This window comes from Molothrus aeneus, chromosome 1, assembly GCF_037042795.1.
Source record: "Molothrus aeneus isolate 106 chromosome 1, BPBGC_Maene_1.0, whole genome shotgun sequence".
Classification (NCBI taxonomy): domain Eukaryota; kingdom Metazoa; phylum Chordata; class Aves; order Passeriformes; family Icteridae; genus Molothrus; species Molothrus aeneus.
In genome coordinates, this window is record NC_089646.1 from 149,039,248 (window position 1) to 149,064,895 (window position 25,648).

Genomic DNA, 25,648 nt, shown 5'->3' on the forward strand with positions numbered 1-25,648 from the left:
AACTGTATCTGCTCCTGACTAATCTCTGCTCCCCTGCCATTTTCATAAGGCACCATCTGATCTTCCAAGTTCCTGCATGCATGATGAGCTCTTGGCTACAGCCTGGGCTGGTGCAGCCAAATCTTTGTGATTCCACCTGGGCAGGACAGAATGCAAGTTATCACTTCCGACTGGCACCATTTCCTATGCCCAGAGTGACCCTGCATGACAACTCTATGCCTCATTACACCAGCCAAGAAATTAATGTACATCACCAGCCCTGCAAAGCTTACTGTCATCTCAGCAGAAGCTTGAATTATTTACCACAATTCAGAACAACTGATGAGGTTTTTTTGATTTTTTAAGAGCAACATTTAGTAAAAAATAAAATGTAACTGTTTTAGAAAAAAACCCTACAGATATGTTTTGTTATTCTGTACTCAATGTCCATCACAACAAATCATTTGTTCCTCTCACCTTCCTGCTAATAAACTGCCTTTCTGATGTCTTTGGAGCCTCGTCAATCACTTTGTACTGGTTTGTAAAGGATGAGAGCCCCTTTCCCCAGCAAACCTGAGTGCCCAATCCTTTACTGCACAAAGGAGAATCAAAAAGCAAAGCCAACTAACTCAGCCTGTACTGAAGGACAGAAGCAAGCCAAACAGCTCTTGGCATGTACCTGAGTTTTAAAGTAGGCTTTAGAACGTGAGTTTTGTTCAGTATTTAGGGAGGTCTAGAAGGTACTTAGACACGCTTCAGAGAGACACTTCACCATTGGATACTGCTGATCAATCCTAAGGGAATCATTTTGGTTTTACCATTTACCCACGACAAAAACAGTCTTTGTGCTGAGCAGTATAAACCAAAATATCATCTAGTAAAGAGCCAGCCGAGTGAAGCAGCTTCAAAACCAGGAGTTTGAGAGGAAAGCAAAGCACAGCCAGGGCCTCGTGCAGGAGTCCTTGATGCACTTCATGTGTCCACACCAGACAGCTGCTATTTCCTACAGCTTCTGTTCAGAGCTTCCCCTAAGACTCAAAATAACTTGTCCAAGCTGCTAAAAACCACCAGAGCAAACAGGAGAAATAAATGCCAAAGGATGTGTGTGCTCTGCCCCTCCAACCTCTCCATCACAAGGTCACCTTCAGTAAGAAAAGCAGTTAAGCACTGGGGTTAATTTGGACCTACAAATGGTTGCTGCCAAACACAAAATCATTAAGGTTGGAAAACACCTCTAAGATCACTGAGTCCAAACATCAGCCTAGCAATTCCAGGTCTACCACTAAACCATGTCCCTAAGCACCACATCCACATCAACCAGACAAATTCTTCAGATTCTTCCCAAGTTCAATGGCATTGGGGTCCTTTTCTTCAATTTTTTATAAAACTGATAGATCTTTAAATGACATTTGAGTCCTCCTCCACTAGTTTTAAATTTGGGGTTGGTTACCTGACAGGTTAAAACATAGTGAGAGTGAACAGAGATAAGCAAAAGCCTAATTCCACAGGGATTAGTCAAAACAGACTAATAAATGCAGGGAATAACAAGTGAATTCATAGTACAGGTGTGCAAGAATGGGACTCTGCTCTCAGCTGAGATGATTGCCTAAAGACTTGACATTAAATGAAATTCCTTCTCACATAAATCACTTCAGTGAGAAAACATGTGCATCTTTTAAATATTTGGAAAGGAAGCAGTTAATTTTGTTTTATTCCTTGAATGTCCCAATTAAGACATTTCTACTAAATTAGTATGGCATTTTCAGTATTGATTTGGGGGATTATTGTCAGCATTAGCTTGATACACACTTCATCCAGTTCTTCAAATCCAACATTATCAAGGTAAGATTAAACACAAAATCCATAGTTAGACTTTCTTGAATTTTGACTGTATCAAGGAAAATGCTTCTCTCTTTTCTCCCCATGACAGGCACTTTATTTCCCTTGTGCATTTTCAGAGAAAAAAAAAAAAGGAAAACAAAAAAAGGCTATTTTCATAGAATTGTCTAACATAGCAAGCTCATTTTTGGAGCCCAGCTCTGCTCAAAGAACAAGCCAAGCCAAGCCATTCACCTGCCTCTCTGGACAAATCTGTTCTCATCACCAAGAATTTTCTGGTCCACAACAGATCATTATGCTGTGTCAATTTGGGAGAACATGGACTCACAGTCCTTAAATGGTTTGGGTTGGAAGGGACCTTCAAGATCACCTCATTCCACCCCCCTGCCATGGGCAGGGACACCTTCCACTACCCCAAGTTGCTCCAAACCCTGTCCAATGTGGCCTTGGACACTTCCAGGGATGGGTCAGCCACAGCTTCTCTGGGCAACCTGGTCCAGTGCTAAATCACAGCACATCAGATAATTCAGGGAACTCCATGATTTCACTTGTGTCTGCAGTGAAACATCCCCCCTGCTGGCTTTCTGTCCTGGGAGTTTCTCTTTGCAAATGCTAGGCCTGCATTTGATTTTTATGAAGATTTAGTGTTCAACTCTCCCAGAGTTTGCTCAGAGTTCACGAATCTTGAAAATTTGACATGCATGGGAGATCACCCCTGAGGGACAGGTTACCTGTCGCAGACATCTTTTTGTGAAAATCTTTTTCTTAGAATTTTCTCTCTTCTGAGAAGCTGAGGCCTCAGAGACAAAATGTAACCGGTGGTTATCTGCTGCTGTGGAATGCATCAGGTGTGTCTGTGATTGGGCCATTTTGAATGTTTACAATTAATGGCCAACCACAGACCAGATAGCTTGGACTCTCTGTCCGAGCCAGCTGCCTTTGTTATCATTCTTTTCTATTCTATTCTTAGCTAGCTTCTGAGGAAACCTTTCCTTCTATTTCTTTTTAGTATGGTTATAATGTAATATATATATCATAAAATAATAAATCAAGCCTTCTGAACATGGAGTCAACATTCTCATCTCTTGCCTCATCCAAGAACCCCTGTTACCCACTGCATCCTGTGCTACCTGCTGCTGTAATTAAACAAAACCTCAGTTTCTCCTTCTCAGGACTTGTCTTGCAGAGTTTCTGGGGCAGTGGAATCCCCAGAGCTCCCACAGCTGCTCATTCTCTGCCTACACCTCTGACACACCTCAGGGGACTTTGAACTCTGCTCTTCCTGTAAGTGAGAGAAAACCCCAACTACAAAAAAAAACCCTTCATATTAATACAGAAAAAAAAATAAAAGCAGAGTGTGAAGACAGATTAATCCAGGTTCTCAACCACAGAGGGAGATGACTGAGAACTACCACCAGTGCCCAGGTCCCAGCACACCTGAGGTTCACATGAACGTCTCCCATCTCAATTCACACTTACCATCATCTTGGCAATCTCTTTGCAATCTCTGCAAGGCTTCAGGGATGAGACATCCAAATTTCAATTGGAAGAAGAGCTACAGAGCAAACAAGGGATGAAAGCAGGGCAAATCAAGGAAAATCTCTAATAGAAGTGGGAATGAGAGGACAATCAATTTACAGATAGGCAACACTGAGTACCAGGTACATTGTCAGAAAAATCACCAGTGATGGCAGCAATTGCCAAATATTCCAATTGTTTCTGCCACCAAATAACAAATGACTGAAAACTAAAGTAAAGAATCTAAGCTAAGGAATCGTCTTCTGGTCGTGACTGCCAGTTCCTTCAGATAACAAGGGCTGGAAATTTCAGGACACGAGAATAATTTCTAGGGAGTCAGACTGACACGTGGGGCTACGGACAGAGAATATGTTCACACCAGGAAGGGCAGAGCACAGCTGACAGTCTAAGGCACACAATCTTTTTCCTGTAGCACAAATATTTAGATATGCTACCCAGAATGCCCAGACCCAAAAAAACATTCTTTATTAAGTGTGGCTTGATTTACTCTGAATCCAAATACATTTTCTCTTGTTATGCTACAAAACTGAATACTAAGAATACAACAGCACTGCAAGACAAAAGCACAAATACTGCATGTACCATTTACCTTGTGCATATACATTGTCTGTGTGTGTCAAGATGACATCTACTTTTTCATCTCATTCTGGGAAGTATGAAATATTTAAAGCATGGCCAACACTTCCATCCTAACTACAGCAAAGTGAGATGTCCCATGATGGACTTTTTCCTTCTCCTATCAGTTCTTTTGTTACACCTTTGCTGAAGAAGCTCCCAAGTCTGTAACAACATCCTTTCGGAAGCACCCACTCCTGTTTGGAGAAGTTCCAGGATTTAGGGTAGCATTTTACAAACATAGGACATCACTGCTTTGAGGGTTGGTAATCTGCTGAGATGGAACACTTCACATGTGTTTGGACAATACTCTTATTTAATCACAGTAACTCAGAGCTGCCTGTGCCACAGCAGTGTGAAAGGTATCACACCACTGATCCTCATTTTTAACTATGACAATATGTTTAGCAAGAAGATGTGTGAGGGGACGTTTAGGCTGGATATTAGGAAAAGGTTCTTCACTTAAAGGATATCTGAGCATTGAGCAGGCTTCCCAGGGCAGCGGTCACAGCACAAGGACTGACAGAGCTCAAGGAGCATTTGGACAGCTCTTTTGGGCACATGGTGTGACACTTGGGGTGTCCTGTGCAGGGCCAGGAGCTGGACTCAGTGGTCCCTGTGGGTCCCTTCCAACTCAAGATAGTCTATGATCCTATACATACCAGTCTTCCTTCATTCTACATTTATCTGCTGGTCCAGCTTTGCTGGCTTCCAAGTTTTGTTCCATGCCTTCAGAAGTTTTTTTTTTCCCCCTGTAGAACACATTAAATTTTTCCTCTTGCCCCTCCAGATGTACATGCCATCAGATAAGGATTCTACCATCTTCTCAGGACATTGACAAATAATTTAATGCCAAAATTTTAACATTTTATATGAACTTTTACTGGAAACAGGTTCTGAAGCACTTTAAACACTTCAAACTGATTGCATGAACTATAAAACAAATTCTGCTCTTTCCTTCATACATAAAAAGTTCTGTTTCTATAAGAACTGGGGCATAAACCATGGTGATAAGGTGAATTTCATTGCTTGGATGCAACACGTAGAGGATAGTTAGATGTCTACCCAGAAAAGACACCCTCATTTTCTCTTGGGAGGTCTCCTGTGTCCCCAGGGGAGGTAAAACAAAGCCTGCTTACTTCATTCAGTCATTGCTGCAGAGTGGAACAGTGAAGAGGTCCCTGGATAAATTTTGAGGAGAAAGTCCCACTCCTCTGGATATTTAAGGACCTTTCAACAGTCTTGTTTTGGGTTCCTGACTTTAATATGTGAAAAAAAAATCAAAATTTTTAAAATAAAATTCAAATTAAAAATGAAAAGGCTTTGCTTTAATTATTAAGGATTAGAGAAATTGCCTGATAGTCTGAAGTGCTGAGCATCCAGCAAATCCCAAAATATTGTTTGGCACTGGACTGACCATAATTTCTACATAAATTTAGGAACAGAAGTGCATGGTGTTGGGTTTTGGGTGAGTTTTGTTCAAATCCCTGGGCAATTTCACAGAACAAAAGATTTTACCATTCATAATTCAGCACTACAATATTGGTAAAATTGATTTACATTAATCTATTTGTAAACATAAAAAATCCAATGCTACCAGTGGAGTCCTTATGATTGACACAGTTGTGTCATACTTATGGAATTGCTGCCTTCCATACTTGAAAATCATTCAGGCAAAGCCAAATAACACAGTAAGATCAACACTACAATTGAAAAAAAAAAAAAAAAAACAAAAACCCAAACTGAAACAAACACCAAACCAGAAATAAAATGTGCATGACTACCAAAAAAATAGTAAATAGCCCATAGAAATGGAGGCTCCATGGGATGCTGCCATCTACAAATTGCCTCATTTAGGATTAGCTGATACACAAAAATGACTGAAAACTTGCCTGAAGAAAGGATATTTTAAATGGTTTAACTAGCCATGTGAACACACTTTGAAAAGCACCAGCATGTGTAGGAGTACACAAGAGCAATTTGGCAATTTTATGGTTGGACTCAATGATCTCAAGGGTCTTTTCCAACCTGAATGATTCCATGATTCCGTGATTGGTGGTGTGAGGCTAAGGTGCTTCTCCTCAGATGGAAAAGACACGGGACCAAAACAGTCCTTGGCATCACCACTTACGGGAACAACATCAAAGCACAGCAAAGACAGAGACACAACTCCTAATTAGCTCTGTCTTAATTAACAAAGGTGATAAAACCCAACAGAGAGCAGAAAGGAGCTGTTTCATACAGGTAGATATGAAACCTCTTTGGCTCCTCACCTGGCACCTTGGGGCTCTAGGCTTGTCCCACATTTAAAACACGAATTTCATTATTCTGTAGAGAGCACTGAGGATGGTTTTTAAAAAGTACCAACGAGCTGTACTCAGTCCTTAATTTTTGGCACTGATGTGAAGGCTCCATTTGGTGATGCATCTGCAGTGCTGGGGAGGTGTTTGAAAGGTGGGAGAGAGGGTGATTCCCCTCCTCCAGCATATGCTGTGATTATTTGGTGATTTCAATACACATTCCAAACACCAGCTGTGGTCAACGGGACCTTCTGTTTCTGTGGTGTGTTGTGTTTCTGTGTGAATTGCTGCAGCTCAAGAAAAATCAAAGAATGGTTTGGGTTGAAAAGGCTCTTCAAGATCATTAAATTCCACCCCCCAGCCAAGGGCAGGGACATCTTCATTATCCCAGGCCGCTCCAAACCCCATCCAGCCTGGCCTTGGACACTTCCAGGGATAGGGCATCCACAGCTTCTCTGGGCACTCTGTGCCAGGGCCTCCCCACCCTCTCAGTTAAGAATTTCTCTTTAATATCTGATCTCAATCTCTCCTCTTTTAGGCTGAAGCCATTCCTCTTGTCTGGCCACTTCAGGACCTCATCCAAAGTCCCTCTCCAGCTCTCCTGGAGCCCCTTTGAGGCACTGCAAGGGGGGCTGTAAGGTTTCCCTGGAGTCTTTTCTTCTCCAGGCTGAACAGCCCCAGCTCTCTCAGCCTGAATCCATAGTGAAGGCTCTGTATCACTCGCTGATCATCTTTGTAGCCACAAAACGCAGCTGATTTCTGTGTTTGAACATTGTCAACGGGTGGAATTCATGCTCAGATATACAGATTTTTGCCAAGCATGTATTTTTTATCATCCACTGCACCTTATGGAACTGTTGGGTGTAAAACATACATACAAGTGCTCCTTTCTAATATTAAGTATTCTTTATGGTCTGACTAGGCTAATTACCACTGAAAAGCATAGCAGCTATGTCCTAGAAAAAAAAAAGGTAAACTTTTAAAAATCTTTAGGTCCAATTTGCTTTACATGCTTTTGCTTCACTTTGTTTCTAAATAGGCAAAAATAAAACTTGTCTTTTCCTTTTTTTTTTCCTGGAAATTCTGGTAGAAACTTTATTCTGTTTCCCTTTGTACTAAATACTGTAGATAAATAGCCTGAGAACAAATACAAAGAAAAGAAATAATTCAGCCTGTGATCCTGGATTCTGCTGACACCAAACTTTTTCTAAGAATATGCATTACCTACTCACAGTACTGTTAATTCCTGCAGCACTCTCATGTTTTGTTCATTAACTTCCTTTTAGCACTACTGTAGAGTTGGGGAAAAATATATGCAAATGGAGCAGGAAACAGAGCAGGGACTACAGAAGTTTGCTAGTTTAACATGAAGCTCCAGGAGCAATAACATTTTCAAACAAATGCAACACAAAATCTTCCCACACTGCAGTGTAACAATCAATTTGTTTGCCCAGAGAACTTCTAAAGCTCTCATAAGGGAAGAAAAATCTAAGACAGACACTTCAACAACATCAGGAGATAGAAATCCGTAGCAAAAGCTCCCTACAGCAAACTGTAGGCAAAAAAGAAAGCTTCCAATGAATAGACACAAATTCATTTAAAAGCAATAATTACCAGTCCTGTCCTTATTTCAGTAACACTGCCCCCTTTCACATGAGTTTTCATGCAGGGAATGCTCAAAATAAAGTACCAAAGTTGGGATTTTTTTGCAAAGGGAAAAAAATACTCAAAAGGGAAGATCCTGGGAAAAACTGGAAAGCTGTACGAACATGAAATGCTCCAATAGTACCTTATTTCAGAAGCAATCTTCCCAATCTCATCCCCCATGCATGAACTGCACTGTAAAACTGTGAATAAAGCCCCACTTCTATGCATGTGCCTACAAATGTAGCCATTTTCACAGAATAAATGAGAACATGGACACATTTGAGAGGAGGGAGAGGAGTTCACAGAAATACAGAAATAAAGTACAAATAAAGCCATGAAGAGTGAAAATACCATCCTTGATACTAGAACCTGTACCTTGTTTCCCTTAAATAAAACTCCCTGAAAAGATGTATTTCATTATAAATTCCAGAAGTTTAAAATAAATGGCTTCCCTGAAAGAGAAATCTTTAATAAAGACAGATGCTCTGCAGATGCATCAGTGTCTGTTCATTTTTCTTCCTTCTAATTAAAAGACCATTCTAGCTCCTGGTTGAATTTTTTCCCATCCCAGTGCAGCGTATTCCAGAGGGCTGCAATAACACAACTTCACACACTCATCCAAACAGGATTTCACATCTGCCCAACAGGAACTTTGCCTCAGATTCCAATTTACTCCATAATGGATTACATGGCAGAGATTCATTCAGCTGATTTCCATAATGACAAGAGTAGCTGAAAAGAAGTACTTGCCTACTAAATGGAAATGTGACATCAATATTAAGGTAAACATTCAAGTCCGTTGAATACTTTATTGGCAGCAGCTCTATTTTAGCTTCAAAATAAATTTTCCCCAATAGCAGCTTTTATTTCATTTCAAATCCATCAGCTCTTCTGGCTGCTAATTCCCAGAGCTGCCCCTTCAAGTTTTTTATCTTATCTTCCTAGTGTGAAAGAGCTGCAGACCAGCACTTTTAAACACAACACTGCAACAGTTTTTGAAAGCTATATAAATCGTGTGAAAGACTATCCTATTAATTCCCTTTCTTATTACCAATTTTTCTCTTTTATTTACACGGCTTGGGGACTTGAAAATTCAGTTACTCCGAGGGAAGGAAGAACTTCAATTTCAGTGGGACCTCCCCTCTGGCTCTTGACATTTTCAGAAACCTGTGGGACAATACCATTCGGGTCAGCCCAGACATGGAAATTGTGCTAAGCCTGAACCAGATCAATTTTAGTTTATAGCTCTCAGATAACGACTTTGTGCTCAAGGCATTGTACAGAGACACCAGCAAAACAAGATATCTACCTTCAGAGTATCAGACTGGTAGTACTAAGAAAACCCTGGCTGGAAAAAGATTGGTAAACTGATTAAAGAGCACCAGAGGGTAGAGAGGCAACTGGTTGTTTTATTCTGCTCACAAGGACCAGGATCTTTGTGCCAGGTAGGAAAGAAATCATCCTGTGAGCTGTAAATAGACAACTTTCCTGGTTTAGATGCAAACATCTGCAAGTAGCAGACACTGAGCAAGTGAAAACAAATATTTATTAGATAATTACCAGAGCACAAGCCTAATGTTTTATGAGACTTTTGTTTTTTAAACATTAATTCTCCAAAGAAAGAAAGGATTAAGATGATGCCAAATGCCACTAATAAGCTACTGCTGAAATGTTTTATTTATCTGCTCTGAGTTAGAAGGGTTGATCTAAGTATCTGGAAGTTATGAATATTAAAGATAAGCTAAAATAACTTGTCTCTAAGGCAGCAAGTTCTGGCTGATAATGTAACCTTTGGCACCACTCTAATCTGGGCCATAAAATTGCACCAGCCATCTGGATCAGGATCTCCCTAGACCAGCCTCCTTTTCCCTCTAGCGGTGCAGTGGCAGCTGGAAGCACTCTAAGAAAAGAAGATTTGCATCTCTCCAAGCCCCCTTAAAGGAGATGCCACACACAAAAAGTCTGCGCTTGCCCAGTCCAGATAAAAAACTGAGTTTGCTGCAATAGATGATCTTACAAACATCAACATCTGTATGGTCAACTCCCACCACCAAATTACCTCCTCCAGCTCACCCAACCTCTTGAATACCTATTTGAGACAGTGTCCCCATCCCATCCATCTCCCTGAGCTCAGACATCGATGGCATTCGGTGCCACCGAGACACTTCTGGAATTTCACAGGCTCAAAAGTTTCTTGCCTGCATCCCATACAAAAATAAACCTTCAAAGATATGAGTACCCTTGAGCTGTGCTCAATTCCTCCTTGTCACACATTTGGTTTGCTCAGAGAATTAATTGGCTTTGTGGAGCATGAAGAAACAGAAATGGCAATATGTACCTCAATTAGACTCTATTTTTAAAATAATTTTTAAACTTCATAAATTATGAGACTTTAAGGACTTTAACAAGTTTGCTTGATTCACTTTGATCAAACAAGGTTAGGGATTCATTATACCCATACATGCAGCTGTTTAACAACATTAAAATACACCATCAAGTCAATCTTTCTCTAAGTGACTTCGCATCACACAGCAAGCAGATCTAAAAAGCCCTGTCATTTGCAACTGGCAATCATCATTCTGGCAGCACTGTAAGAGGCTTTCTTAATTCCACTGGTGTTTAAATTCATGAGCCAAAACTCATCATAAATTGTCTTCTATGGCTGTCAAGAACAATGACGTATATTCTCTTATTTAGCCTTTTGTGACTTATTGGGAGCCTCTGAGTGCCTGAGAAGTGTTTGCTACACTGAACAGTAGATTGAGACTCTTCTATTTTTATGTTGGAAAGACACAGCACACAAAGTAACAACCTTAGAGCCTGCAGTCAGAACCCACTGGTTCTTTATAAGCAGACTTATATCAGCTCTTAATTATTTTTATTGAAATTCTATTTATTAGAAATTTTTAGTATGGTGAAAATAGAGGGTGAATGCTCCAACTCTGAAAGAAAATGCCACCTTCTGCCAGAAAACTGAGGCTGCTTTGCCATGCTCTGCCAGAGCCGAAGGGGAATATAAATGGACTGAGGAGGAAACACATGATGTGTCACTGATAAAATAATCTGGCATTACAAAAGGACCAGCAGCTACAGCTCCACCAAGAGATCAATAAAAGTGCAAATAGCAGCCTCTTTAGAAATCATTGCTTTCCCTCCAATATGTGGTGACAAACTCTGTGACAGCATTTACTTCATGCTATCAGCCTCATTAAATAAAGCAGCCTGTCCCCATCCACCCAGAAGGCCAACTCCAGAAGTCTATGGAAAATATTGATTTTTCTTGACTATGTTCAGGTCAACGATGCAATGCAATAAAACAGCTTAAGACAACTATTCCCTTTCCAGCTCGTAATTAGAGCCTTGAAATCGTGTTTCTAGGTCTTGGTCTGAGATCTGTTGTAATTCACTTTGACCTTAGGCAAGCAAATTTCAACACTGGGGAACTCGCTGCTTGCTGTAAAATGAGCAGAGTTAGCTTCTCTCAGAAGGCTACTTTGCTGGCTTTGAGACTTTTTGATCCTTTAAGGTTTAATGATGTGATAAAATGCATTTCAGTTGGAATTTGTTAGATAAAACACATCCTCAAGTGGAATCATTGCACGTGAATGATTATGCACCTGAGGATCTGTGCCAGGAATTGAGCCTCCCTGGATGTCAAGGAAGAGGAACAGAGGAGGATCTCCAGAGACACCCTGCACCATCAGTGGAAGGGGTTTTTCCTGCATTGCCACTCCTGGGAGGACCCACATATTTTCCAGGAAAGGATGAAGTTTAGAACAGCAAAGAGACACCGTTGGGAGAGTTAAATCCAGAAAAGAAGAAAAAGCAATTTCAATTTCTAGGTTTAGGTAAGACACAGAACTATTTCCCTGCTATTGCAAGGACCAAAATCAGCCTTTTTCTGCTATCTACTCTAAATACATCCTTTATATACTGCATAAAGGATGGAGCCCTCAGGAACAGCAGAGATATCAAACCTCATCTTGCCAGACATTCTATACAGACCTATCCCTAAAGGACAGACATAGAACATCATAATTTTTTTTTCTTGTTGGATTATCTGATCCTTCTTTGATTATTTTTACCATTAATAGTGAGCATGTATAAACACCACTTTTTCTTCACTCCATACAGCAGCTGATAGCTGGGGTAGGTGCACCCCACAACAACTACAAGGAGAACCCTTGAGTCACACTCTACACTCACAGAAGGAAAAAAAATCTTCAGGTTCTGAAATATATTAATAGGGAAACAGTTCAATGTTTTAATAAGAGAAGTAGAAAAAAATTGCTGGTCTCTTCAGCAGTGCTACTTAGTCTTTTATTGCTCTGCAAATTTAGACAGTGACCTATGGGAGATTCTTGTGTGATTTCAAAATTTGGAAGAGAACCCTCTTCATCCTGAAGTGCTCAGACAGGCCTCAACAATAGAATCAAGGGTTCTGGTCTTTCCAGACTAGGACCAAGCAAACAGTGGTGATCCACATTATAATTTCAACCTGTTTCACTCTCTTTCCTCACGCTGTCTGCTTCAATTTTTGAAGAAGACAGCATGAGAAGAACCTGATTTTTGTGGCATTCCATGAGGTTATAACCCCTTACTAGTTTAGGAGCTGAATAGTGAAGGCTGTGACAAACATCAACCATCCTTAACTACCTTGCACATAAAAAGATACACAAAATCATACAAAGTCTTTGAGACATTTGGAGTTTGAGGCTCAGCTTTGAAACAAGAAGAGCTATCATCTTGTTTCCCATTTCTGAGAGTACAGCCCGTGACAGCAGTGTGCTGACTGTTCTTGCTCAACTCTGTGATTTCAAGGTGATTTACTCTTCTTGGGCACTGCACACCCACCTGCTGAGAGTTAAACAAAATTTCCATCTTTCTTTACCATTTGGGTGATCACATAGCTCTCAAAGGAACTATGGTTTATATGGTCCAAAAATATCCATCCAATCACCTGAAAGTCAATCTTGTTCCCTCTCTTCCTTATGGAAAACAGAGTAATAAAGGGACAGATTTGAGTCCAAATGTTGGTGCAAACTCTATGTACTTTTTCAGTTTTGGCTTAATATTTTCCCAGCAGCTGCATCCCAAAAATTGTGCATGAGCATGAGCTACACAGAGTCTAAAAAATATTTTGAAGATAAAAATGCTATTTAGTAGTGAAGTATCAAAAATACCAAAATTTAAATCTTTAGATCTGATTTTTTCTAGATGGCATACAAGATGCACATTCAGGTTGTTAAACTGCCTCTTCAGGATATATTTATAGGATTTGTATGAGCAAAGAGCTGCACAGAGGCAGGGAGCTTGATTCCCATGGAAAAACACCTGCTCCTCCAGCCAGCAGAGCAAGGCACTCACTTGGGCTCTTATGAAACCTCCTGGTCAACATTGGGCTGCCACTGACTCATTTCATACTTTAGGTCAATGCCACCATCCAAAAAGTGACAGGAATCCACTATATAGAGGAAAATAATAGAGTGGTTTGGATTGGAAGTGACTTAAAGATCATCTCATTCCACCCCCCTGCCACGGGCAGGGTCACCTTCTCCTAGACCAGGCTGCTCAAGCCCCATCCAACCTGGCCTTGAACACTTCCAGGGATGGAGCATCCACAGCTTCTCTGGGCAGCCTGTGCCAGGGCCTCCCCACCCTCACAGGGAAGAATTTCATCCCAATATCCCATCTAAACCCTCCCTCTGTCATTTGAAGCCATTCCCCCTTGCCCTACCACTTGATGCACTTGTCCAAAGTCCTCTTCAGGACTCTTGGAGCCCCTTTATGCACTGGAAGGGGCTCTAAGGTCTCCCCAGAGCCTTCTCATCCCCAGGCTGGGCATTCCCAGCTCTCTCAGCCTGTCTGAGCCCCAAAGACAGCTTTAACCTCGTCACCAGCTGGCCACAGTGGTGTGGACCGTGGGCTGATTCACCTCACTCTCCTGGGATGATTCCATCACAGCATCAGCAAGAACATACAGACAAGAACTCCTTTTCCATCTCCAAAGCTCAAGTGCTGTCTGATGTGGCCTTCAGCACCACTGAGGAGGAGCTCTGAGTGATCCACCAGAACTGTTTTTTCTCCAGCAGTGAGAAGACACAGTCTGCTAAAACAACATCCCAAAGTAAAGGAAGAGTTTTTTGGTTCCTCACCCCACAGGTACTTGACATCCCCACAGTATGCAAAATCTTTCTGTCCTGGTGCAAACAAAACCATTTCAACTTAAAAAGACATGAGATTTAAAATATAGGAATAAGAAATTATTTTTTTAATGTTACAAGAGGCAGCTCTCAAAACTGTTCAGAACAGAAAATGGCCACCAGCAAAAAGAAAGCAGAGAGAGATAAATGAAACTGCATCACCAAAGGAAAGAGCAGCTCCTAAGTCTCTCCTTTTATGGGTGCTTTCACCATAACTTGTTGCCATGAGCACACTAAGCTTAGAACATTGTTTTGATATTGATATGGAAAAAGCCTTCATAAAGCACTACTCATAATGTAATGACAATGCACCAAAGTTATTAAAACTGTCCTTTCATTTAGCTTTATGAAATTGCAGGAAAATTAAGAGGTCTTGAATACAAACACAGTCCCAATGTACTACACTGCAAGCAGGAGAAGAGCAGAAGCAAAAGTATGAACATGCTGAAACTTGAACAAGCTGAACATTTCTTTTTTTTTTTTTTTTTAAGCCATCAGGATTTGAAACTGATCCAAAAGAAAGTTGGTATTTGGTGAAATTTGAAATCAAAAGTAGAAGCTTTTAGAAAAGGCTGGTGTATAGAATCTCTTCCTTATTTGCCTGCAAAAAGCAATAGGATTTTGTGAATGGGCCCTGGCTCACAGTGCTGGAGAGATTTTTAGCACCATCCTTTTCCTTCTGGTTTGTTGTCTGTTATCAAACCTAGTGATGTTAAATGGCTGTATGAAAGCCATGAAGTCTGGTATATGGAGTGCAAAAGTAGACATGAAAAATGAGGAAAATAAGAATGTGATGCTTCAGCTCGGGTCCTTCCTATCAAGGTAAAGTATCAGCTAAATATAATAGTTACAGCAGCCTTAATTACAACAGTCATCTTCAAATATTACACAGCTTGACAAAGCCAACTGAGGGACAATCAGGGGGGTCAGCATCAGAGCTGGAAGCAAAAAACAACTCCCTGACTTTTAGGAAATAATAAAAAACAAGTGTTAACATGCAAACACAACTAAGACTATTAAACACTTCAAGATCTTCTGTATTGTCATTTGTTACTCAAATGCAAGCTGTGCTTGCTCTCAGCAAATCTTAAGCCATTATTCAAAGGAACTTTTAAAACAGCCTTTGAAACATCTCTCAGGTTGTTAAATTCCAGCCTGATGAGACTTTGGAGTTCTTTGTTTTCCTGTTCTCCCATTTATCCTTAGATACTCCCCTGTTCCTCAGCATGTGGTTTCTGAAGAAAGGGTAAAAATGAAAACTTTCTATTGCTCCTTTTTTCTGTATTCTGCAGAACCTTAAACTTAACCTCACCATTTTAAAATTAGACGTTAAATTTGTAAAGCTTACTACACATTCCCGCTTCCACTGCTAATTAACAGCTTAAAATAAAGACATTCATGTTCTTCAACTCTGCTGGAACACAATTATAGAACAAAACAGTAGAAGAAAAAGTCCAAGTTACTGAGACAGGCTGTTCCTAAAATGCAAAACCAAGCAGAAGAGTAACCAGCAATGTCAACTTGTCTATGAAGAAAATATTGGGCAACTGAAACTTAGAAGATATTTTGGGGACCAAAAAGAGGATATCAATTGGAAGGAGGGTAAAAAATAATTGGAAATTGCTAGCAAAATGAGTCAATGTAAAGGAACAGCTCTTAACAGCATTAAATTATTGTACTTTACTTTAGTCCTACTGTACATAACAGCTACAAAAAGTAGACTGAATATTTATAACTGAACTGGCAAAGCAGCAGTTTTGCTGTGTCTTTTTCATTTAAAATCATCACAGTTCAAGAAGTGGCTCAAGATGGAAGAAGCCTCATGAAAAGACCTAAAATCTTGAAAAAGAGGAAAGAATCAACCCAGTCATCCTAATGGAAAATGTCAAACCCAATAACTTTCAGGCTGATAGTTCTGCAAAATATTATTTATATACATAAAAGTAAAAGCTGTGTCCTTTTCTGGAGGCAGCAATCTCAGAAACAAGTTAGCACTACTGACTTTGGGCCAGGGTGTTATACTCAAGGATTTAAGGATGAAGCAGTTCAGATCAAAGACAGTCCAGGATGCAGCTGAAGTGAGGAGGTGCCTCAGACAGGGGGAAAAGCTACTGATATTTAGCTGCATCCATCTAGTGAGGGCTCAAATTCCAATTTTTCAGCTAACAGGACAATAATCACATGTTACCATCAAGGGGAATTTAAAATTTAGCAGCATGCTTTGAATACTACAACTATTTAAGAAGCAAATCTCTTTCTGAATGGTAACATGCAACACATGGTCAAGTTGTGAAAACAGCACTTAAATCCCCGTGTTCTTCCTCTTTCCTAAGTGACCTTTTTCTATTTTCCCTGTTAAAAAAATCCTCCCTGAGGCCCTGTGTCCTATGTCATTTCCCTGACCTCTTCCTTAATTCCCTGACAAACTTTTCCTGGTGAAATCTGTTATTTCTAGGAAAGAATGAGGACAGAAGAGAGGGATACAGTGCTGAGGTCTAACACAGGGAAGCACAGCCCCCACTCTGTGGCTGAGGCAGCCACTGGCAGGGAGTGAAGGAGCAGAACTCGAGTGTTGCTCTCTGTGGTGGAAGCTTTTTGCTTTGTGCTTCATTTCCTCCTCTCAAGTAATGCAAGCCAAGTTCTCAGAACATCACTGAAGTGGGGCTTCACTCACCCAGCACTGCTGTGGGTCCTTCTGGAGCCTCTGGGCTGTAAAGAAGCTGCTGAAATGGAGGGAGCTCAGAGTTAGGGTTGACAGGGCCTTAAAGGACCAATTTCTTTCTGCAGCTCCCACGTGACAGTGGGAAAGGAGAATTAAACAGAAACTGATTTCTCCATTTCTTGAAGCTCAAGTCAGAACCAAGCATAACTCAGGGATCTTTTTGATTTAACACAATATTACATCTCATACAGTTGGAGAAGTCTACTTCCCATTTACATAGAAGAACTGCTGTACTTTGCAGTGTTTGAACCACAAGCCTACAGAACATTGCCACTGAGAGAGAGCTCCAGTATTTTTCCCAGATGAAATGGTTTGGGCTGGAAGGGACCTCCCATGGGCAGGGACACCTTCCACTGCCCCAGGCTGCCCCAGGCCCTGCCCAGTTTGGCCTTGGACACTTCCAGGGATGGGGCAGCCACAGCTTCTCTGGGCACTTTTCAGTTTATTCCACAGGTTTGAAAATCAATCACCTCCTCTGCCACACAAATGAAACATGAGGAATAGATAATCTCTAAGCACAGAGAAAAGGCAAGAGTTTATTTTGGTAATTGATGCTCCACACCAGAGTTGGGCAAAAGAAACCCTCTAAGACCAAGATCAGTGTTTCAATATGTTTTAATATAGGCTTCTTTTTTTTTTTTTTTGGTTTTACCTGATTTGTGCCTGTGCAGGCAGCTCCCTCATTCCTGGAAAGCTGTAAGACAACACTGGGCTACTTTAATACAAATTCAAAGACAGACTTCTGTCATTTTTTCTGAAAGTACTACACCATGTACCCAGATATAAAAATATCTGCTGTTTAGCTTCTTACATAAATTGAATAATAACAGCTAAATTATTTCTAAATATTCCATTTAAACTTCCCATTGTCACTCAAGACAGTTTTTTTTAAAATGTCTGAACAATATTAAATGTCTCAGCATCTGCTTTTTTCTTTGGATTTTTTTATTTAAAGCAAGCTTCTGGTAATGTTATAGTCACATGTCAAACAGCTCTATGTGTTGTTCTGTAATTAAGCAAAATTTAATATTGGGTAATTAAAATATCAGATTGCTAAGAACTGAGCTTCTCCAATATCTTATTTTCAAATAAATTGAAATTCTAAATAAATTCTTAATTGAAGAACAAGCAGCAAAGAAAGCAAATTTTCACTTAGCACTTACTTTTCCAAAGTTTTGCTAAAACAATGCCAATCTGATTCTGAGGCTATATACTTCCAGTATGAACACTGCATCCCCTCTTACAGTTTTCAGATGTTACAAAATACATATAATGATGAAAAAGCAGCCCACTGAAGCTGAGTGCAACACAGGCCCTTGATAGATCAGTGTTTTCTCATCTTCTGCCTCCACCCTTTTTGCCAATTGCAACCACTCAATCACACATAAAATCACCAAATCCTGCCAAAAGAGAAATGGGTGTTTTCCATTTTACCCATTATTACTAACTTTTGCTTCTAGTAGGAAGATAGAAAGGTAAAAATGGGGGGAAAAAAATCAGTCAGTATTCAACATGGTTTTGTACACGAGAAGCCATTGTTTTAGATTTTTTCTTGAAGTACTGTTTCTCAACTCTGCTGATGGAATCAATAGCAACATCTCAAAATTGTGACAGATTTTTAAACAAGTCAGTAATTACAAGGTTTTTATCTTTTTTCATCTACATTCAGAAGATAAGACTAAGGAATACTAAAACTCAAAACAAATACACTATTATGAAAGCAACCATTAATTTGAGATTGAGCTACTAAACACACAGGAAGTCAAGGAAGAAGTTCTGGTTATTAAGAAAATAAAATATTAAAAGGAATAACCATAATATCCTCTGTTCCACCTTAGAATAATACTTTATCAGCAGTAAATAAAAAGGAAACTGAGAAATTTTCAGCCTTCTGCTTGCACAGCTTTAGTTAGACACAGAAATCAAGGTGTGGGCTGAATTTCACTGAATCAGTGAATTTATACTGACATAAAACTGCAATGAGACAGAGCTGAATGGGAACTATATTCCTGCAGGCTCAGCTATTTCACCTTCTCTAATACTACCTGTAGACCACTGAGCTGCTGACATAATTTTTCTCACTAGTAAGAAATGCTGATGGTAAGTATAAATATGTGTATATACATAGAGATGATAACATTTGTAATTAATTCCACCTATAGCACCTTCTTACACTTTTACATTATAACACCTCTCCTGCAATTTAAATTCTTTTTTTAAAAGCTCAATTTTTATTCAAGCTGCACCTCTTCTCAAAGTTGTTTTGGGTTTTTTTGGATTGTTTTTTTGTTGGTTTTTGGGGCTTTTTTTGCAAAGGGAAATCTGCAGCATGAATATTGTTAGGGCTAGGGCCCATTGAGTTATCTACCTTTTTATATTCATAGGGTACACACAGGACTAAGAGATGATCCATTCTTGGCAGCAAACTCTCTGTATCACACACTAACATAGCATCAGAATATGGAATAACAGCAACCTCAACCACAGTTTTTCATTTTTATTCACTACATGTGCAGGGAATCCATTTATTTCAAATTCTTTATGAATTCAACTCAATATGTTGCAAAACAGTCCTGAAAAAGCCTCAAGTCAAATTGCCTAAAGTAAATAAAGAAAAGCAAATTACTTTAAATTCTTCACCTCTACACTTCCTGCAAAAACACAGGGTGGTGCATATTGCCAAGCACCTTCTCACAATAATCAGTTTCAGAGAAATTGGAGATAAAACAAGATTAGCAGGCTCTTTCATCCACTACCCTGAAATATTAACAACTTCTGCAGATTTTCCAGGGTTTTCAAGCAGAGGAGAGAGTCCCACACATTTGGGCACAGAGAGCACTGCTAAAGGTGACTTTTCCTGGGCCAGCTGGTGCCTTCCTGCCAAAGTGCTTGATCAAAATCCTGCCTGGGGGTAGGATCCAGCTCAAGAGCAAGGCATCTAAATTTGGTCAGCTGCAGGTGGGTTTGCCCATGTGCAGTTGGTTTTTCCAGCCCCGTGGAATGGAGATGGAGCTACCAAAGCTGGTGATGTGCAGGAGGAAGAGGAGGAGCACCAGGACAAAAACTATTGGGAACTGCTCCACCTCCTCCAACCTTTCACTGTTTAATATCCCAATCACACTGAAACATCCCTCTAAAACATATCATAACATACATATCGTGCAAATTTTTTCACACATATTATAACAGCATAATCTAACATACGCATTTGAAATTTCTTTGGTAAGTTTTAAGACATTTCCATGTGCTTCAGAAGTATTTTATTTAGATTGATCAACATTAGGCAATAAAATTGGCCTATCAAACAAAAGAAAAAGTCCAAGCAGTTTGGATTCTCACCTGGTTATTCTCTTGTTGTTAAATGTAATGCTCATGAACATACCCCCTGCATCTCTCATTCCAGGTTTGATAAAACCACCTCCCTTCCCACTCTTCCACTTGCATAAGAAGGCACAATTTATTACCTTCAAATAACAGCTGGCACCTTGTGGAAAACTTAAATAAAACTTTCCATTTTGAAGGAGTTTTCATCATGTTTGGTATGGGTTTTTTGTTGGCTTGTTCATGATGTATAACATCAAACTACTTGTTCAGGCAACACCTCTTTTTAAGGTCCTGTTCTCAAAGAGAACAGTGGTTTCTACAGCAACCAGATGTGAAATCTTAAGTCCAAGATTAGCACATAAATAAAGCAAAGTGTGAAGGAAAAGGTTCCTTTCTACTATAAAGAAGCAGAAAAAACCCAGCCTCAACGAGGTCTAGTGGAAGAGCTATACATAAATATAAAGTTTCAGGAACTTTATCAGCCACATCAATTTACCAAAAATTTCTTCAGCAGTTATATTGAATCATAAACATCCTCATCCTGTGTGCAAGAAAAATTCTCAAAGTCAGCTCTTGTATCACATTTATTTCATGGATCTTCATAACTCAATATTTTACTGTCTTTTTTCCTGATTCTCTCCTTTTTTGGCATAACCAAGCAGAGTCAAATCTTTCTGGAGGCTCCAGTGTATGAGCAGTGTGCAGCATGGAAAAAAATCATATTTGGAGGAAGACTCAAACTAAGGATCATCAGTGGGGCTAGAGAGATGGCCTTATCAGAGGGACACACAGAAACTGGAAAGGTCTATGTGTCTGGACAATAACTGGAGCATCAAGATGCGGATGAGATGACAGCACTGAATGAGAAGGGAGCAGGGAAGGGTGCTAGAACATTTGCAAGGCAGTCATGGGGTTATACTTTTAAGCAGAGATTAAGCAGCTAATTAATTGATTAATCAAAACAATTAGCAAGATGTCAAATCACCACAGTGGCAAATTTAAAGTCAATTAATTCAAATATTCAAAAGAACAGCAAATAATTAATAAGGAATTAAAGAGTTTGTTAATTATGTGGCAGTAGATTAGTTATGCAGAAAACTAAGTGAGAAGCAATTAATTAATTATGCAGAGAATCAAATGAACCACAAAATAATTATGCAAAGAATCCCCACAAATGGGCAGTTTAAAAGCAGATGGTGGGAAAATGCTGGGGTAGGTTTAAAAAAAAGTTTAATAAGTTTCAGTTGCTGGCAACTGTAGTTAGCTGAGCTATTAAGAAAACCATTTGAAACAAGAATGGAAGTCAGGTCAGGAAGCAATTGACTGAGAAGAATCAGGTTGTCAAACAGATCTATGGCAAAGCCTCATGGAGACTCTGGTTGTTCTTGACATCTCCAAGGGGCAGGTCTGGGTTAGAAACACAGGACAGTGAAACTCAAATGGATGCTGCAAGCAGACCTTTGTCACATTATTTTATTATCATAATGTCACCATATGCTTTGCCTCTCCCCTTTGCTCACTGCCCCAGTGCTGTACCCTGCACTGTGTTCAGTTTGGACTAGAAGTTAATTAGGATTCTTGTCTTACATTCATGTGCAAATTGTCGTGCATACAGCTGTAGTTTCAGACAAAAATAACACTCTGCACCAACATGCCTTGGTTAAAATTGTAAATGAGCTGCATAAGGGAGCTGAGAAAAAGGCTCTGTTTACATCAGTAAAAGGGAGTGAGATTCACATTGTGGTGTCAGTGGAGCTGGAATGGAGCTTACACAGATGTGATGCTACAAACTTCTCTGAGCAGAGAAAGCTTCCACGCTCAACCACAGATAATACCAGGCCTCAGCAAGATGAAATGTGGTGTCTACTGAGTAGAGATATTTCATTTCAAATGCCTGATTCATTACTCAGAAGACTGAGATGAATGTTAACACTTCAGCTAATGCTGACTTATGGGAAAAACAACCCCACTCAGCTGGAAATGATCACAGGGCTGGAGGAGCTTCCCTGTGGAGCCAGGCTGGGAGAGCTGGGAGTGGTCACCTGGAGAAGAGAAGCTCCAGGGACACCTGAGACCCCTTCCAGTGCCTAAAGGAGCTCCAGGAGAGCTGGAGAGGAACTGGGGACAAAGGATGGAGTGACAGGACAAGGGGAAATGGCCTCAAACTGAAAGAGGGCAGAGTTAGATTATGTATTAAGTAAGGATAGTAAAGAATTTCTTTACTGTGAGGATGGTGAGGCCTTGGCATCGTTGGCCCAGAGAAGCTGTGGCTGCCCCATCCTTCCCAGACAGCAAGATAGAAGCTTTCCAAATGGAAAAAGAACTGCTAATACTTTTCCATCCTTAGAAAATCTAGCCTTAAAATTTTTGTTCAGAATTTTAAATTCAATAAATCTTTTCAGGAAAAACATTCACCCCACTCCCCTCAGACCCACAGAGGTTTAGAGAAGACACCATAAAAACCTGACCTGAGGCCTGGAGCTCCAACATGAAATGCTTCAACAGTTGTGTGTAATTTGGGATAGAAGCACTTTTTATCAAAGAAACATTTCACATGTTCAGGAACATGGTCAGAAACAATGCAGAGTTGTGCAAATCTGTACAGAGCAAAAGTGGAATAAATAAATGTTGACAATAAAGCACCACATTAACCTCCCCTTGATTTAAAACTGACCCCTCACTATCATTTCAAGACAAGTCTCAACAGAAAGAGACAATCAGCATAGCTGAAAAGGCCTTTGTGCTCCCTTAATAGCTGCAATGAAAATCACTTTTAGGAACCACAGCTTTATCACCTGGATGTTTTCTGGAAGTGTATTTGTTATTTAGAGTGACTACCTGACAGGTTATATGCACTGCCGTGAAAAGCAAAGTCATTTTTATTTTTCTGACACACACCAACTATTGAATGATGTCATAGGAATATAATATGTAAACTCATCTTGGCATATAAAGGCATTTAGCAGAATTGGAAGGTATATTCTTGTAAGTGCCCTCTCCCAGACTTCTCTCCAGGCACTGTGGTAGACCCTTGCTCTGTGAGATGCTCAGTCATAAATAAGAAAGAAAATAAAACCAGTAAATGATACTTAAAATAGTGTTAAAGATAGAGTGGAATGAGATTCTTGCCAAGTAGGGGGAAAAAAAAAAATCAATATTATTTAACACATTTCTAGATTGCCAACCACCACAGCACACAGGAGCTTACAACAATAAAAATACATTTCAATACAGAACCAACAGCAAGCAGCAACAGAATCGATCAGGAGCTAAGTGAAATGCAGGAGGCTTTGGTTGCAGCTGAGAAAGCTCTCCTGTCCTCCCAGAGCAGCCTGCAGAAAGGAGAGGGGGCTCTGGATAGAAACTCTCATGGTTACAGCAAAACTTAGGAAAGCCAGCCTACAGCCAGGGCTTAGAATTGAGAAAAAATGTTATTAAGTGGAAAGTAAAATAACTTAATGCACAGTATTTCAAAGTGACTCAAAGGTAAGAAGAGATGGAAATGCACCCCAGTATTATTTCTCCAAAAATAATTCTGAATTCATTGCAAGACTCCACATTTAGAGCTAGAAATACATGTACTGGTCAGGGACAGTCAAATGAGCTTTTTTTCCAGGAAGAAAAACCTAAAGCATTCAATGAAAAAGCCTATTGACATCAAAGATCTCAGTACACCACTTTACTCTGCCTAAGAACTCACTTAAAACAATGAGCATTTCCTAGATTTACAACTGAATTTTAAGAGAAAAATTACTTTCTTCCAAGTGTTCATTCATTAGTAAATGAGAAATAAGAAAAAAATGTCATTGAATGCTTCTCATACAGGGCTTTATCTGACTGGGAAATTACTTCTGTTTCCAGGGCAAATACAGCATTTTACACATACCCTTAGTATCCCCCCCACAAAATACATGTCCACATTGCTGTGACTCTTGGCAGCTCTGAGCATATGAGGAAAAGGGGGAGGCAGCCCCAACCTTTTGATTTACATAAGGGCTGATGAGGTATTCCCAGATGTCTCTGCTAGGAAATGATGTTCAGACAAATTCTGAGGTATTTTTCCAGATAGCTGAGAGGCAAATCTGAGTCAATCTGAGTGTCCAGAAATTCAACCTCCAGTACACATCAACTCCATGGGCAGCAATTCCACATAAGCCAGCAAACAACAGCCAAAAGTGGGTGCTGACATTGCCAGGAGCCCAGAGACCTGTGAGGGAACAGGCAAATGCATGCACAGTGAAATTTCTCTCCCAAAAAATCCTGTAGAGGAACATGCAGACATGTGCTAAGCACCTGATGCATAAATTGCAGCTGGTCCCCACCTCCTGTGCAGCCTGTGCTGCTCTCCCCTCTGACTCTTGATGGTGGCAGGATAAACAGATCTCCTAATGAGCAAAGTCACAGGGTGCAGAGAAATGCAGGAGTGCCCCAGCATCACCCCAGAACAGCCAAGGCAAAGCACAAGACTGGAACCGCCAGGACAGAGGCAGGGGAGGAAGGCTTTTAGCCTGGGGAATGTGCAGCTGGAGGTTCACAAAGCAGAAAACTGAAACCCAGGCAAAAATGGCCTCTATCCCATTTTACCTGGTCACAGAAGTATTTTAATCAAAGTTAAGCTCCTCAGCCCAGTGTCTGATTCACTGGATGACATGAGGTGCTTTCAGCCCTCAAGTTAAACAAAAAATGATGAATTTCAGTATTAGGCCTGGCAGTGTGACACCATCCAGGGCAGTGACATCTTCTCACAACCCAAATCCTGGCTTTGCAATATGCAGAAGCAGAACATTTCACATTCCAGACCTCCACCTGGCCTCATGCCTTTTCCAGTTAGGCAGTCTTTATTAATATTATTAATACAAAGAAACATATGAGCCAAATGCTTTTATTGCTTTCCTAATCACCTTTATTGATATTTGCATGGAACCTGACTATTTTCTCAGTCCATCTGTTCCTGCTGCTCATTTATAATGTGAACTCTTAATTCTGCCTTGTTAGAACTGGCTCATATGGAGGTAATTATGTCAGCAAAAACAAAGGATTGTGATTTCTAGAGGAGAATGGGAAGCAGAAGCTACTATAGGCTTGCTATTAATGGCATTTCTAATAATCCTTAAATAGAACTGCTTGTACATACAGACCTTTTCAGGATGTATCGACTGTATTAAAAAGTCAAATAAATGTTAAACTAAAAAGCCAATCTTTTTTAAAAAGAGTAAACATATTATCTCTTTTAACCTTTCTTGAATGCAGCCAGAGCAATAAGCAATAAGATCTGTGATGTTTAGAAGACACCAAGCTAATTTCACTACCTATGAAATGTTTAATTACACTAGCCAAGAAAGAATAATTTTTGACAGGATGAATTATATCTCCTTTATACCACCATGGGAGCAGCCCACTAAAACATTTGTAATGTAGACTATTGATCATGTGCTTCATTGTCCCACAGTAAATCTGAGATTCAAGTCTGCTTCACACAT

At 40.0% G+C, this 25,648-nt stretch overlaps 1 protein-coding gene across 1 annotated transcript in view; it reads right to left on the reverse strand.

Annotated features, from left to right (window-relative positions):
* TRAPPC9 (trafficking protein particle complex subunit 9) overlaps positions 1-25,648 on the reverse strand; it is a 448,574-nt gene that overhangs the window by 156,691 nt on the left and 266,235 nt on the right. The gene's annotated exons all lie outside the window — the stretch shown is intronic.